Here is a 16,730-nt window from a genome sequence, read left to right as displayed (position 1 = left end):
ACTAATCCTCTAGTTAGGGCCATAATGTAACCCAACTGTGATAATTCAATCAACTTGGTTTTGATTTCTCTTTATTTCTATTTTTTTGTTGATTGTCTATGGGTATACTTAATACTTTTGGGTAGATGATTTGTTGCATTAGTTGAGACTGGAATGAGATATTTAGCATTTGCTTCTCACCATAGGCACCATAAGTTGTATGAACTATAGAAATATAAGGGCATGACCTATACAATCGCTATATGGTTAGTCCACAAAACTGAATGGTTTTTTGTCTCTTGAATCCAAATGTTAGGGATAACAGGAATTAAGGATAAAAGACACTTTTGGTTTAATCAGGAATGGAGCATCAAAGAGGTTAGAGAGACCAATGGTCAACAAGTGATAGTAATTAGGCGGTTAAGGACCCAAGGGAGTTGAATCGGATAAGAGACGATGAAATTAGATGCCCTATTCTTTTTAATACTTGATTTAAATCCTTGTATTTGAGTTTAATTCTCTTGTTTTAATCTATTGTTTATGTTAGTTATTAATCAAACCACAAACTCCATTCTCCAAATAGCTTAGGATTTAATCATAATTGGTACTCAATTAATTGTTAATCAATCCTCGTGGGACGATAATACTTAACTCATTTTTTATTACTTGTGTGACTTATACACTTACAAGTATCACGTAACACATAACCTCACAGATTGTGTGTTTTTAGTTTTTACAACTGTTTTGTTTTTCAAAAGAAGAAGATTACCACCAAATACAAGTCCTAATTGTATGCTAACCAAGTGCACTATCGATTGCTTACAAAAAAAAATGGAAAAAGAAAGAAAGAACAAGAGGCACACTTGTTTTTTTTATGCTCCATGTTATGTTATATGGTTGCATGTCAATTCTTGGACTTTGATGGATTGATTTCAGTCAATGTTGAAGACAGGGGATCAGGAGTACTGAGAAGACAAGGGCCATCACTGACAAGCATGTGATATTAATTTGAGTGAGGACCAGGCCAGCGACTCTATAATTCCAAAGAGGAGCTGAGCCAAGTCTCCAAGTTCAATCTTTAAAGGCTAGTTTTGTGTATAGACTATAGAGTGCACAACTGGCTCAAAAGGACCCACTCAAATTAATATGCAGCACAACAGAATTGATAAGTAAACAGAATGTCCATCCACTACGTGAAAGAATGCAACAAACTTGTAGGATGGCACGTGTGCCTGATCACTCCTCTCCCTTAATGATCCTTTCAGCCTTCAACTTTGAGAATGGGTTTGGATTGATGAATTTGGGGGAAAAGGAACGTGAGTTTCCTTTCAATTCTCTTGTTTGGATAGTTTATAAAAAAAGTTAAGGGAAGAGATTTGAGGATAATTGGGGTGAAATTTTCATCAAATTTTTGTCAAAATTATTCCTTCCAAAATGGATTCATTTGGAAGGAATGAATGACTAAGTAAGTTATTTAGAAATCGGGAGAACTGCATATCTCAGCAAAATATATCCCAAATGCCTCCTAGTCTATGTGGCAGTGACACATTATCATGTGACATGAAAAGTATACCACTTGCTATTTTTTTGGATAAAAATATCCTTTTTTTAGCTAATTTCTTTTCCTATCAATGCTGACATCATCTGATGACATCACTGTTTTTTACTTTTTATTTTCTTAAACGAAAATTTAAAACGTTTTATCTCTTAAAATACATATTAGATTTTGAAAAAAATTACATATTCGGAATCAACATGTAAAACTCTTTCCAACAAGATCCATTATAGATATGTTTTATCATATCGTTATTAATTAAATTATTTTTGAAAACAATGTAATTACACTATTTCATTATCATACTGTAATTACATTATTTTTTAGTTACATGGATTTTTATTACGTTGTTTTATTGCTATTGCATTGTTTTTGTGTAACTACATTGTTTATTTTTTGAATTACACAGACATTAATTACATTGTTTTTTAGAAGGGAAAATTGGGGTCCGATACATTTGATTGTACTTATTTGTAAAAAGATGCAACCACTAAAACATCATTTTAAAAAAGTCCAATGGAGACCTGTTTTTACCAAAATAACCTCATATTTCATTTTCTCTCCCACGAAACCTCCCCCTCACACTGTGATTTTCTCTCTCCACGAACTGCAAAAAATCTACCTATTTTCAGACCTATAACATCCATTTTTAGAGATTTCACATCCGTAACGACGCTTCTTTCTCAATCTCGAGTGATATTATACTGATTTTCTGGAAAATGGTAAGCATATTACATTAGCCGAAGCTTTTTTCGGTTAATGGATACTTTGGTGATACTATCTAAAATTTGTGCACTGAAAACCCTTGTTCGTTTTCAAATCATGTTTATTTGTCTTGATTTTCAAAAATTTTGATTAATTTCTGGTACATTTGCTAGTTAGGGTTAGTTGGAATCTGCTAAGACTTTTGATAGAATATTGGTACTTTTGTGCATTTGAGGCTTTTACGTGGTTAATTTTCATTTATTTTCCTTCAACATTTTTGAATTTTGGTTTGAATAATGTTCTTTCTGGTGCAGAAGCTACTTTTTTTTTTTGAAATTTTGGTAAACTGATACTATAGTGAAACTTTTGTGATTGCAGCAAATGATTGATACTATAGTGATACTAAATGTGTATTTCATTAAATTGCTATCAACAATCAATTTGTGGGAATGTAAGTGATAGAGGGATTTTGGTTTGCTTACTGGTGAATTTTAGTGCAAATATGACATTTTTCTTTGGTATTTTGTTGAACTGATACAATAGTGATACTTTTAAACAGAAGATCCAATTTAGTGTTCAATTTATATCTTTTCCTCATAAAATGATAATAAAAATATTGGAATGCAAATTTGATTGCATTACATGTCTTTCTGGTTCAATGATATCATTTTAATGAATTTTTGGTGTTGGTGATACTATAGTGATACATCTCTACAGCTGTAAATGTGTATTGCATGCAATTGATATTATTTTGATGTAATTGTGGTCCATTTGCATTATCTTATACCATTTGCATTACATGTCTTTCTGGTCAAATGGTTTATTTTTTGTGAATTTTTAGTCTATCTGATACTATAGTGATACATAACTTAATGAAATAGTAGCCGATACTATACTGATACTATATTTATGCTTTTTACCATTTCCTGAAGTCATGTCCTTTCCTGAAAATTTAGTTCTATTAAAGGTCTTTCTGATTCAGTACTTTACTTTTAGTGGATTGTGGTTTGCTAAATAGTGTTTTTGGTGCAGAAGTGTCTTTTATCTGGGAAGTTTGGATAAATGATACTATACTGATACTTTTTACCAATTGATGATACATTATATCTTGTATTGCACTACTGATACTATAATTATACTTTTGTTCAGGGGGAAAGACAGTTTAGATCAAGCCTCCATGCATTTGTCACACTTGTTGATGACTTAAAGTTAACAAATAAACATACGCTGCATCTAAAGGAAACACCTTTTTGGCATCTAATAGAAGCAGTCATCAACAAAGAAATTACGAAAGCAGATTGTCGGATAGGAAACTCTTATTTGGGGAGCATCATCGACACATTTGACAAGAAGAAAAAAGAATTCAAGATAAATAGAAGGTTTATCAATTTTTCCAAGGATGATTTGAAGAAAGTGTTCGGAATTGACGACGGGACGAAAAAAATTCAAATAGGGAAGATGGTGAAGCAAATGACGGACAACAACTCTTCCTTCATTAGAAGAAGATTGAAGGAAACAAAAAGACTAAACAAGACAGTCATAACAGAAAAAATCAAGAAAGCTGATGAAGGGAGCAACAAAATGTGTACTATAGTGATACTAAATTTGTATTTCATTAAATTGATATCAACAATCAATTTGTGGGAATGTAAGTGGTTGAGAGATTTTTGGTTTGTTTATTGGTGAATTCTAGTGCAAATATGACATTTTTCTTTGGAATTTTGTTGAACTGATACAATAGTGATACTTTTAAACATAAGGTCCAATTTAGTGTTCATTTTATATCTTTTCCTCATAAAATGATGATACAGATGTTGGAATGTAAATTTGATTCCATTACATGTCTTTCTGGTTCAATTGTATCATTTTAGTGAATTTTTAATGACCTCAAATTTGATTTTCTCTCTCAACGAACTGCGATACAATAGTGATACTTTTAAACAGTCAATTTAGTGTTCAATTTATATTTTCTCCTCATAAAATGATGATACAAATGTTAGAAAGTAAATTTGATTGCATTACATGTCTTTCTGGTTCAATTGTATCATTTTAGTGGATTTTTGGTGTTGATGATACTATAGTGATACATCTCTGTAGCTGTAAATGTTTTTTCAGAACAAGTATGTAATATCCCGTATTTTGTGGGTCTGTTAAAACGGACAAGTGTCCTTAGTGGTAATATCCCTTGAGCCACATAGGGTTATAGAGGTTATAATTGTAAATTTGAAATCTTAAAATTGGATGGGATTAAATCATAGGAATATTGGTATAGTAGTAAATATGGGAAAGGGGTTGTTGTAAGTCTTTTATAACTTGAGGACATGATGGTCCTTTTGATAAAAAAAAAATCTATATTTGCCGGACAGAGAAGCTGGCAGCTATAGAGAAAAAATAAAATAAAATATATATATTCTATACTAAAGTGCACGATCAGACTACACTAAACCCTATCACACATTCTTTTCTCCTATTCTCCTCACTCTGCCGTGTACCCTCTTCCTCCACCATCATCTCAACTTCACTTGCAGCCACCTCCGACCAGCCACCTCCAATCACCGGTCGACCACCTGATTTTGGAACTATCGTTGAAGGTCTCTAGAAGTTGGTTGGCTCATTGGATATTACTTGACGTCTATTGTTTGAGCTTGTGAAGTTTGTATCTACAAGAGGTAGGGGAAACTTCTACCCTCCTTGATAATTCCTTCTATGCACTGTGTTAAATCATTGTAGGGAAACTACCACCCTCTTTAATAATTCTTTGTATATCTTTTATTTAATCATTGTAGGGAAAACTTCTACGCTCTTTAATAATTTCTTTTATGCCTTGTATTGAATCATTGTAGGAACCTCCTAAATTCTTAAATTCCTTGTTCCTACAATTGTTTGATTGTTGTCTATGGATAATTGTTGGCCTCTATTATTCTTTGTCTTCCTCCATGGATATGTTGTTATGGCCTAAGCCATTGTGTGGGTTTAGACCGTCTTGCATCCATCATGTTTGACTACGAATTTTCGTAACAAAGATATTGCATAAATACTTTTATTTGTATCTATTTGCATCAAATTCTTTCAATGCATTAAAGAGAAAAATTGTAAATTTATTCAAAACCAATCATTTGCATATTTTACACCCTTGTGGAGTTCAATGAATGAGGGGTCTGGAGTGACGCCGGGGCTTTGGCCTGGACATTGTGCGACTCCTAGGAGGATCCCGAGTTTATTGGACCGCAAGATGAGATTTTGGAAAATTGAATTGTAAACTGTTTTGGGTACAACCCAGTTGTACTATTGTTGTTGTTAAAGTAAGTTCTTGTAATGATATAAAAAATTATATCATTGGTAAATGTTTTGAACTGTATTGTAATGTGGCATATATTGAGCCAAGTTTTGTGGACAATTGTTGGTTGTGTTGTTGTATCACATTGTTCGGTGTGGGGTGTACAACCCACTACCGGTTTAGGTGTCTGGATATCCTTGTTGTTTGGGAGTACACTTTCCTTAAATGGATCCTCCCTTGTGTGTGATTGTGACCTTACGTGTACTTGTATACACTTGGTCAACGAGTGCTTCGGCATTCGGTGTGCCTCAATTGTTCCACGTGTTGTTTTAAATCTATACAGTATTTAAATGTATATATATGTTGTAAATTGCATTCATTGATGCATATTGGTACAATTACCTTGCGATTGTTTATCCATATTCTTGTTATGTGCCACGTTGATATTCTCTCGACACTTTGAGCGTTGTAAATCTTTATAGGGCTCTGAATCTAGTACGGTTCCTTATGGTATTGTAGTTCTATCTTCTTGTTTATTGTTCTAAATTTTATTTCCCTACTGGGCCTTCCGCTCACCCCTTTCTTTTCTTTTCCTTCTTTCCCCCTCAGGTCAGGAGGATGTTCAGGATCGGCTGCTGGAGACATGACAGTGCAGTGTAGTCCGTGTCTATTAGATTTATATTTCTTATCTTTTTTAGGGCTTGGACTTGTTAAACTATTTAAATTCGGCATACTTCTCAGTCATCATTGACTTGAGCTATTTTTTGGTTCCGCCGCGATATTGACTATCGAGCTCTAGTTTTTTTTTTCCTGATTTTATTAGATGATTTGCTACTTTCTTTTGAGATTGACCATTGAGGTCTTTAATTATTTGATAGTATGAAAGCGTAGTTTTCTGGAGGCTTAGTACCATTTGAGTCCTCTTTAGGACAATTGTTGATTTGTGTGTAGGTTGGTGCTCATTGTACTACAATGTTGCGTCACGTTCGTCGAATTTTGTATGTGTGGTTTCTATCTCACAACCCACCCGAAACGGGGCGTGACAACTTGGTATCAGAGGTTTAGGTTCTATGTCCTAATCTTGTGTGTCTATGGGCTACACTGTGCGTCTCTGCAGTCGGTAAGTAAGCTTGTTTCAATATTGGTTATGTAGCTTAAGTTACTAATACTACATTTTATTTAGATGGATGAAGTTCCTAGAGGTAGACGTAGAGCGTGAGTACCGAGAGGGAGAGGAGGAGGACATGTTCCTCGAGTGCCAGTACAACATGCTGAGGAGAATCATATCCCTCCACCTGTAGTGTCACAAGAAGAGGGCAACGCGCATGTGAATGCTCCTAATCCTGCAGCACTACCATCGATGTAGCAATTGTTGAGGAGTATCTCAGAGGTTGTAGCAACTACGATCGTCACTCTCCTACCCACACTTATGCAAGGGGCGGGGAGTAGTGAGGGTCAGACTGACGGTCAGGGTGAGAGGGCACCAGCTGTTAATGTGCCTGCTGAGAACATTCCAGCAGTTCAGAATCCACCCGTTGTTGAGGTTCCGACAACGAGGGTACCAGGAGTTTTTGAGGTAGAAAAGTTTGATCAGCGTAGTTTGAAAGAGTTGGGATAGTTGCAAAAGGCCAACCCCACCATCTTCAAAGGTGAGGTAGACCCAGTACTAGCGGAGGATTGGTTACAGGAGATGGAGAATACTCTTCTTGTGTTGGACATTCCCGAGGTGCAGAGGCCACGCTTGGCCGCCCGTTTCCTTAACGGAGCTGCTTTACGTTGGTGGGAGTTACAGTGTCGTATGAAGCCAGATGAAATTCTGAAGTGGTCTAGTTTCAAGACACTCTTTCTAGAGAAGTTTGTGCCAGCAGCATTGAGACGCAATAAGGTCAAGGAATTTGTGGATTTGAAGCAAGTTCCAGGAATGTCAGTCACGGAATACGAAGCCAAGTTTGAGGAGTTATTGCGTTATGGTGGCCATTTGGTGGAAGTGGAAGAGGAGAAAATATCCAAATTTCAGGAAGGACTACTTCCCTCTTTGTCTTCCAAGGTAGTGATGTGTAGGGCTAAAACCTACCGAGAAGTGGTTGCTTGTGCACTTACCGCTGAAAGAGTGGTAATTGAGAATCGGAAACAGTGGGATAACAAGAAGCAGAAATCAAAGGGTGATTCTTCTACGGGATCAAGTGAAGGTTCAAAGAAACAGAAAACAGATCAAAGGGGTGGCAAGCAATTCAAAGGAGGTCAGCAAGGTCGTGGGGCACCATATGGTCAACAGCAGAGGAAACAGGGACATGATGGTTGGAAGGACCCGAAGACTCATGGGTGTTTTGCTTGTGGTCAGTTTGGACATCGTAAGCAGGAGTGTCCTAACAAAGGCAAAGCACCTCAGGATGCACAGTTTGCTATTGCAGCCCAACCATTGCGTCAAGCTCTACCGCCAGTTCCACCAGCCCAGCATCAGCAGAGGCCTGCAGCACCAGCAGGTAGAGGACGATCACCAGCAGCTCCACAACAGGGTAGGGTGTTTGCTCTTGGTCACCAGGATGCACCGACAGAACCGAACTTCATTGGGGGTACGTTTCCTGTATTCAGTTCTATGGCAAGAATTCTCTTTGATTCAGGTGCCACAAATTCTTTTATATCTGAAGTGTTTGCTATGGCTTTGGGGTTGAGAGCCACACCTTTGGAGAGAACATTGATTGTGGACTCGCCTTTGGGGCAAAGTTTGGAAGTTGATAAAATTTGTAGACAACGTATTCTACGATTCGGAGATTTTGAACTCCTGGCAGATTTGGTAGTGATGACCTTTGGAGACTTTGATGTGATACTAGGGATGGATTGGCCGACTGAACACCGAGCCATCTTGGAATGTTTTGAGAACAGGATTTCTCTAAGGACTCCTCAAGGTGTCACCTTCAAACTCGGTGGAACGCGGGGTGTACCTTGTCCACACTTTCTGGCCAATGTGGGTTACGAGGATTGTCATGTGGCTAGTTTGTAAGTGTCTTCTACGAGTGAAAAGATGGTTGTTCAACCACCAATTATTGAGGAGTTTCTTGATGTGTTTCCTGAAGACTTGCCAGGGTTACCACCTCATAGGGAGATCGATTTCACAATTGATCTCTATCCGGGTACTAATCCGATTTCGATTCCTCCACACCGGATGGCACCAGCGGAACTGAAGGAGTTGAAGGACCAATTGGAAGAACTTCAAAGTAAGAACTTTATTAGACCTAGTGTGTCACCGTGGGGTGCACCAGCATTGTTCGTGAAGAAGAAAGATGCTTCGTTGAGAATGTGCATCAATTATCGTCAACTAAACAAAGTTACGGTGAAGAACAAGTACCCTTTGCGAAGGATAAATGATCTTTTCGATCAATTGAGGGGTGCTCACTTCTTTTCAAAAATTGACTTGAGGTCGGGATATCATTAATTGAGGATCTGTGATGAAGATATAGTGAAGACAACATTTCTAACACGGTATGGACATTTTGAGTTTTTGGTGATGCCGTTTGGGTTGACCAATGCCCCAGCAGCTTTTATGGGACTTATGAACCACGTTTTTCGACCATACTTGGATCGATTCGTTATTGTTTTTATTGATGATATATTGATATACTCGGCTATGGAAGGGGAACATGAAGAGCACTTGCGCATCGTTTTATAGACTCTACGACAGCATCAATTATATGCAAAGTTGAGTAAGTGTGAGTTTTGGGTGAATGAAATGAAGTTTCTTGGTCACGTGATCTCTAAGAAGGGTGTGGCGGTTGATTCTTCTAAGGTGGAAGCCGTTCTAAATGGCAACAACCAAAGAATATTGGTGAATCAGAAGTTTCCTTGGGTTAGCTGGCTATTACCGAAGGTTCGTTGCAGGATTTTCCAGTATAACGGCACCCTTGACCCGATTGCTACAAAAGAAGGTGGCATCTGTTTGGAGTGAAGGTTGTGAGAAGGCCTTCCAGGAATTAAAGTTGAGACTTACTACCGCTCCAGTGTTGATTATACCGGAGAGGGAGTACGGGTACCAGGTGTACTGTGACGCATCAGATTCCGATTTGGGTTGTGTATTGATGCAACAGGACAAAGTGATTGAGTATGCTTCTCGACTGTTGAGACCGCATGAAAAGAATTATCCAGTACATGATTTGGAGTTAGCCGCGGTGGTCTTTGCATTGAAGCATTGGAGATATTATTTGTATGGAGAGAGATTTGAGGTGTTCTCTGATCATAAGAGTCTCAAATATCTCTTCACGCAAAAGGAGTTGAACCAACGACAACGCAGGTGGGTCGAGTATCTTCAGGACTAGGACTTTACATTGCAATATCATCCAGGCAAGGCCAACGCTATGGCCGATGCCTTGAGCAGGAAAGGACAAGTGGCATGTATGTTACTTCAAGAGTTAAGTCTCTTAGAGGTTGTTGATGAATTCAAGCTACAGCCGACAGAAAATGAAGGCAGAATGCGTTTGTGCAGCCTAGTCTCTAGACCTCAATTGATCCAAAGAGTTCTAGATGCTCAGGCAAAGGACGAGTCATGTATCACACCTCGCGAGACTTGGGTTCGGGGTATTGACGGTGGTGTTAGACACAAGGGTAGGTTAGTGGTCCCGGAGGATAAGAGTCTTCAGGATGATATTTTGAAGGAGGCTCATTACTCCAAGTTTGCTTTTCATCCAGGTGGGAACAAAATGTATCAAGACTTACGGCGACAGTATTGGTGGAGTGGGATGAAGGTGGATGTGGCAAAGTTCATGTCCAAATGCCTTACTTGTCAACAAGTGAAGGCGGAGCATCAAAAGCCAGCAGGGCCGCTCCAACCACTTCCAGTAGCTGAATGGAAGTGGGATCATATCACGATGGATTTTGTTACGGGGTTACCAAGAACTCCGCGTGGGCATGAGTCGATTTGGGTGATTGTTGACCGATTGACAAAATCTGCTCACTTCTTGGCAATGAGGAAAACTAATCATCTCCATGTACTTAGCAAGTTATATGTGAAGGAAATTGTGAGACTTCACGGTATTCCTAGTTCGATAGTGTCAGATCGAGATCCGTGGTTCACTTCGCAATTTTGGGGAAGTCTTCAACGGGCGTTGGGAACGGAGTTGTGTTTTAGTACGACGTTTCACCCACAAACTGACGGACAAAGCGAGCGTACAATCCAAATTTTGGAAGACATGTTGAGAGCATGTGTTCTTGACTTCAAAGGGAGTTGGGAGGAGCATTTACCTCTTGTGGAGTTTGCTTATAACAATACCTATTAAAGTAGCATTGGTATGGCTCTCTATGAGGCCTTGTATGGTAGGCCATGTAGATCTCCGTTATGTTGGGCCGAAGTTGGCGAAAGTACACTTTTGGGTCCTGAACTCATTAAGCAAACTACCGAAAAGATTAGATTAGTCCGACAAAGGTTGAAGGCGGCTCAAGATTGTCAAAAGAGTTACGCCAACAAGAGGAGAAGACCTCTTGAGTTTGAATGTGGTGACAAGGTGTTTCTTAAAGTATCTCTAAGGCGTGGAATTAAGCGGTTTAGTAAAAAGGGCAAATTAGCTCCTCGCTTTATTGGTCCATTTGAGATCCTAGATAGGATTGGGGAGGTTGCATATCGATTGGCACTTCCACCAAACCTTGCCACGGTGCATAATGTGTTTCATGTGTCAATGCTGCGAAAATATGAACCGGACACGTCACATGTAATTGATTGGTCCGAGGTGAACTTGATGGAGGATGGAGCCTATGTGGAACATCCTATCCGTGTTTTGGATCACCAAGAAAAGACGTTACGTTCTAAGACGGTGCCTTTGGTTAAAATCTTGTGGAAGCATCACGGGGTGGAAGAAGCCATGTGGGAGCTTGAATCGAAAATGCGGGAGAAATATCCCGAATTGTTTCCGCAAATAGGTATGTGAATTTTTATAGAGGACGAAATTTTTGGTTAGTGGGGAAGAATGTTACATCCCGAATGGTTGCAATTCTTGTGTGTTTTGAATTCTCGAGTAGTAGACAGGTAATGTTGTGGTCTGTAATTAACGTGTGTTTGCGTGTTTAAGTTTAGAAAGTTGGATAAATTTCGAGGACGAAATTTTTGTTAAGTGGGGAAGGATGTAATATCCCGTATTTTGTGGGTCTGTTAAAACGGACAAATGTCCTAAGTGGTAATATCCCTTGAGCCACATAGGGTTATAGAGGTTATAATTGTAAATTTGAAATCTTAAAATTGGATGGGATTAAATCATAGGAATATTGGTATAGTAGTAAATATGGGAAAGGGGTTGTTGTAAGTCTTTTATAACTTGAGGACATGATGGTCCTTTTGATAAAAAAAATAAAAAATCTATATTTGCTGGACAGAGAAGCTGGTAGCTATAGAGAAAAAATAAAATAAAATAAAATATATATATTCTATACTAAAGTGCACGATCAAACTACACTAAACCCTATCACACATTCTTTTCTCCTATTCTCCTCACTCTGCCGTGTACCCTCTTCATCCACCATCATCTCAACTTCACTTGCAGCCACCTCTGACCAGTCACCTCCAATCGCCGGTCGACCACCTGATTTTGGAACTATCGTTGAAGGTCTCTAGAAGTTGGTTGGCTCATTGGATATTACTTGACGTTTATTGTTTGAGCTTGTGAAGTTTGTATCTACAAGAGGTAGGAGAAACTTCTACCCTCCTTGATAATTCCTTCTATGCACTTTGTTAAATCATTGTAGGGAAACTACCACCCTCTTTAATAATTCTTTGTATATCTTTTATTTAATTCTTGTAGGGAAAACTTCTACGCTCTTTAATAATTTCTTTTATGCTTTGTATTGAATCATTGTAGGAACCTCTTAAATTCTTAAATTCTTTGTTCCTACAATTGTTTGATTGTTGTCCATGGATAATTGTTATTCTTTGTCTTCCTCCATGGATATGTTGTTATGGCCTAAGCCATTGTGTGGGTTTAGACCGTCTTGTATCCATCATGTTTGACTATGAATTTTCGTAACAAAGATATTGCATAAATACTTTTATTTGTATCTATTTGCATCAAATTCTTTTAATGCATTAAAGAGAAAAATTGTAAATTTATTCAAAACCAATAATTTGCATATTTTACACCCTTGTGGAGTTCAATGGATGAGGGGTCAGGAGTGACGCCGGGGCTTTGGCCTGGACATTGTGCGACTCCTAGGAGGATCCCCAGTTTATTGGACCGCAAGATGAGATTTTGGAAAATTGTATTGTAAACCGTTTTGAGTACGACCCAGTTGTACTGTTGTTGTTGTTAAAGTAAGTTCTTGTAATGATATAAAAAATTAAATCATTGGTAAATATTTTGAACTGTATTGTAATGTGAGATATATTGAGCCAAGTTTTGTGGACAATTGTTGGTTGTGTTGTTGTATCACATTGTTCGGTATGGGGTGTACAACCCACTACCGGTTTAGGTGTCCGGATATCCTTGTTGTTTGGGAGTACACTTTCCTTAAATGGATCCTCCCTTGTGTGTGTGATTGTGACCTTATGTGTACTTGTATACACATGGTCAACGAGTGCTTCGGCATTCGGTGTGCCTCGATTGTTCCACGTGTTGTTTTAAATCTATACAGTATTTAAATGTATATATATGTTGTAAATTGCATTCATTGATGCATATTGGTACAATTTCCTTGCGATTGTTTATCCATATTCTTGTTATGTGCCAAGTTGATATTCTCTCGACACTTTGAGCGTTGTAAATCTTTATAGGGCCCTGAATCTAGTACGGTTCCTTCTGGTATTATAGTTCTATCTTCTTGTTTATTGTTCTAAATTTTATTTCCCTACTGGGCCTTCTGCTCACCCCTTTCTTTTCTTTTCCTTCTTTCCCCCTCAGGTCAGGAGGATGTTCAGGATCGGCTGCCGGAGACGTGACAGTGCAGTGTAGTCTGTGTCTATTAGATTTATATTTCTTGTCTTTATTAGGACTTGGACTTGTTAAACTATTTAAATTCGGCATACTTCTCAGTCATCATTTACTTGAGCTATTTTTTGGTTCCGCCGCGATATTGACTATCGAGCTCTAGTTTTTTTTTCTGATTTTGTTAGATGATTTGCTACTTTCTTTTGAGATTGACCATTGAGGTCTTTAATTATTTGATAGTATGAAAGCGATAGTATGAAAGCGTAGTTTTCTGGAGGCTTAGTGACATTTGAGTCCTCTTTAGGACAATTGTTGATTTGTGTGCAGATTGGTGCTCATTGTACTACAATGTTGCGCCACGTTCGTCGAATTTTGTATGTGTGGTTTCTATCTCAAGACCCCACCCGAAACGGGGCGTGACAAAGTAAGAGAGGTACAAACCAAGAAAATAAAATCAAGAAAGAAAAAGTAATTAGGAAGAGGAAATATGCATACTGGTTCAATTGTATCTTTTTAATGGATTTTTGGTGTTGGTGATAATATAATGATACATCTCTGCAGCTGTACAATACCAATTTCCCTAAATTTTCTTCTGCTTATTAGACGAGAAGAAAAAAGAACAAAAAATAGAAAACAAGACTAAATAAGAGTCATTCCGAACATAATTTTTAAAACCGACTCGTGAATCAAACCGTCAAGGCTGAAGGTTTAAGGTTTTCGAGGTTCAACCGTTATAATGAAGGTTGAACTGCACTTTTTAATAAATAATAAAATAATAAATATTTAACTGGATATACTATATATAGTTACATACTACCAATGTAAATAAATCAAAAAATTTTAAAAATGAAATACCTACATAAAGTGCCAAAACATTGGTGGAGTATCAGAGTAGCCTTGGGTTACAATATATTATACTCCATCCGTCCCATTTTAATTGTCTTCTTCAATTTTATACACAGTTTAAGAAATTGCATTACTCCCCTTAATTTGACATTTATACCTTCATTTATAGAGGACAATTAAGATGTTAATGACTCCTTGGGAATTCACTCCATTAACTTTTCAATTTAAGGGTAAATAAGGGTAAGATGGGAAAAATATATGAAAGTAGTTTTAATTAATTGAAATGGACATGCATTTTGGGACATCCCAAAAAAGAATAGAGGACAATTAAAATGGGACGGAGGGAGTATATAATATACAATCAGTCTTCCACAAATAGCCTTGCTTTTTTACTTCTAAATTTAAAGGCTCCCACACGTGTCTTCAATCTAATTGTTCATCGTCCACTCTCTTTCATATCCATTCAATAATCTGCCTTTCCCACACTCAGTGTCTCAGTCAAGCACCTCGTGATAATCAAATTAACCATCAACGACTCTTTGCAAGTCAGATCCAGGTCCCCTGTACTTACACCAAGAAGTCGAAACTCGAAACTCAAAAGCAAAACCTAAAGACAGAGGAAGATTGAAGAGGGTTGCGCACCCGAAAGCAGAACCTGAGTCGGATGGGTGCCGGGGCTCTGCTGTAATAAAATTACAGCAGGCCCCGCTGTAATGACAGTTTGGGATAAAAAAAAATTTTATTTTATTTTGAAAAAATTATAGATGTGTAGTTTATGGTCTAACGAATCCAACAGTATATTTTTTGTTCAAAACAAAAATCATATGCTATATGAAAAATGCTTAACAATTTTAGACCATCGGATATAAACTCAAAACATTTCGGTGTCTGGATCACGATGAATTTGATTTTTGTTTCGAACAAAAAATATACCGTTGGATTCGTTAGATCGTAAACTACACATCTATAATTTTTTTAAAATAAAATAAAAAAATTTTTTGTCTAAAAGTGTCATTACAGCGGGGCCTGCTGTAATTTTATTACAGCAGACCCCTGCCACCCGAGTCGGATAGTCGGTGGCGGAACTACCACTGTGCGGGACTGTGGACTGCGACAGTCGGCCGGAGCCCGGATGATTGCACGGTTGGGTAAGTCTATGGTGATGGAGAGTGGAGTGTATTCGTGCCAACTGTGAAGAGGGTAGGTGGGTTCAAGTTTGAAAAGAAAATTACATTTTTGGCCCTGCATCTTCAAGTAACAAAAAAAAAAAGCTGACCTTATGGTAATTTCGTAAACCAGTGGTTTTTTACTAAACCGGACGGTTCACGGGTCGTCGGTTTTGACTAATTAACTCGCGAGTTGCTACGGGTCAATACTTAAACGGTCTGATTGTATGAATCGACCCGTGAAAATCCCCGGTTCACGAGTTTGACGGTTCAACCGACAGGCCGGTTCGAGTCTGAAAACACTGATTCCGAATAGAAAACAAGACTAAATAATAGTCATTCCGATCAATTTGATAAGGATCACTTAATCAATTCTCACTCTCTGTATTTTATAGTGCTGAGAAAAAAATTTCCTATGAATCATACCGCAATATTTATCGACATGCTCCTCATATTTGTTGTACAAAGCAGGAATTGTGATGGATAAGATGATTCTTGTGACAGTATCAATGACAAAGCTTCATAAAAAGCCAAATGGAATTTGAGAGGAGAGAAGAAGAAGAGAGGAGAGAAGAAAAAGAAGAAAAGAGGAGAGAAGAAGAATGGTATTGTAAGTATAAATCAAAAAATATCTTAAGCCAGATGACCAAATTACCCCTAAATTACATTTTTTTACAATTTTAAAAAGACCCATGACATTTTTACAATTAAGTTGTCCAAAGTACTCTTAGTGTCAATTGTCCGTTTTGAGAATACATGGATTGTAATTACATTATTTTTTATTTATCCAGACTGGAATTACATTGTAATTTTGCAGGTCGAGCTGAGTAGATACAGTCACTAGTATTGTCATCTTAAATCAAGATTAACTTGTAAATGAATCAATGAACGATACAAATACCAAATTCTTAGGCTTTTTTTTTTTTGTTGACAAAACTAAGATAATTTATTGATTATGAAGGGGGAAAGAAAGAGGGACCGTCTTTTATTTGATCTTATATGCTAATCTAATGAAAGTCATTCGGAGTTCAGTGAAATGCCATTTTCCAATTCCAAGCCTTCGGGCAAAAGGATCCGTTCCTTCCCCATGGTTTAAAGAGAGTGCCACAGCTCTTATTCCACAAGCTCGGTAATTCCTTCTGGCAACTGCCTTAAGATAGAAAGAAAGACCAGTGCCTGCTACTGCTTCGGATTGAGAATACGCCGTTACTGCTCTCTTTCCTGCTTGCCATTGACTTGTTAAAGCAGCTCCTTCTTAAACTCCTGGTCTGGCAAGATCCGACTGGATACTTTCAATCGAGTGA

The 16,730-nt window shown here is 37.7% G+C and overlaps 1 long non-coding RNA gene across 1 annotated transcript; it reads left to right on the top strand.

Moving 5' to 3' along the window:
- Positions 1–11,987: 11,987 nt before the first annotated feature.
- On the top strand, positions 11,988–13,511 carry LOC119990562. Its single transcript, XR_005466066.1, has 2 exons — positions 11,988–12,178; positions 13,388–13,511. It is a non-coding gene; the product is annotated as an uncharacterized LOC119990562 (long non-coding RNA).
- The last annotated feature ends 3,219 nt before the right edge of the window (positions 13,512–16,730 follow it).

This window comes from Tripterygium wilfordii, chromosome 22 (genome assembly GCF_013401445.1).
Source record: "Tripterygium wilfordii isolate XIE 37 chromosome 22, ASM1340144v1, whole genome shotgun sequence".
Taxonomy (NCBI): domain Eukaryota; kingdom Viridiplantae; phylum Streptophyta; class Magnoliopsida; order Celastrales; family Celastraceae; genus Tripterygium; species Tripterygium wilfordii.
Note: the sequence above shows the minus strand (reverse complement) of the source record. Positions and strands in the feature narration are given on the sequence as shown.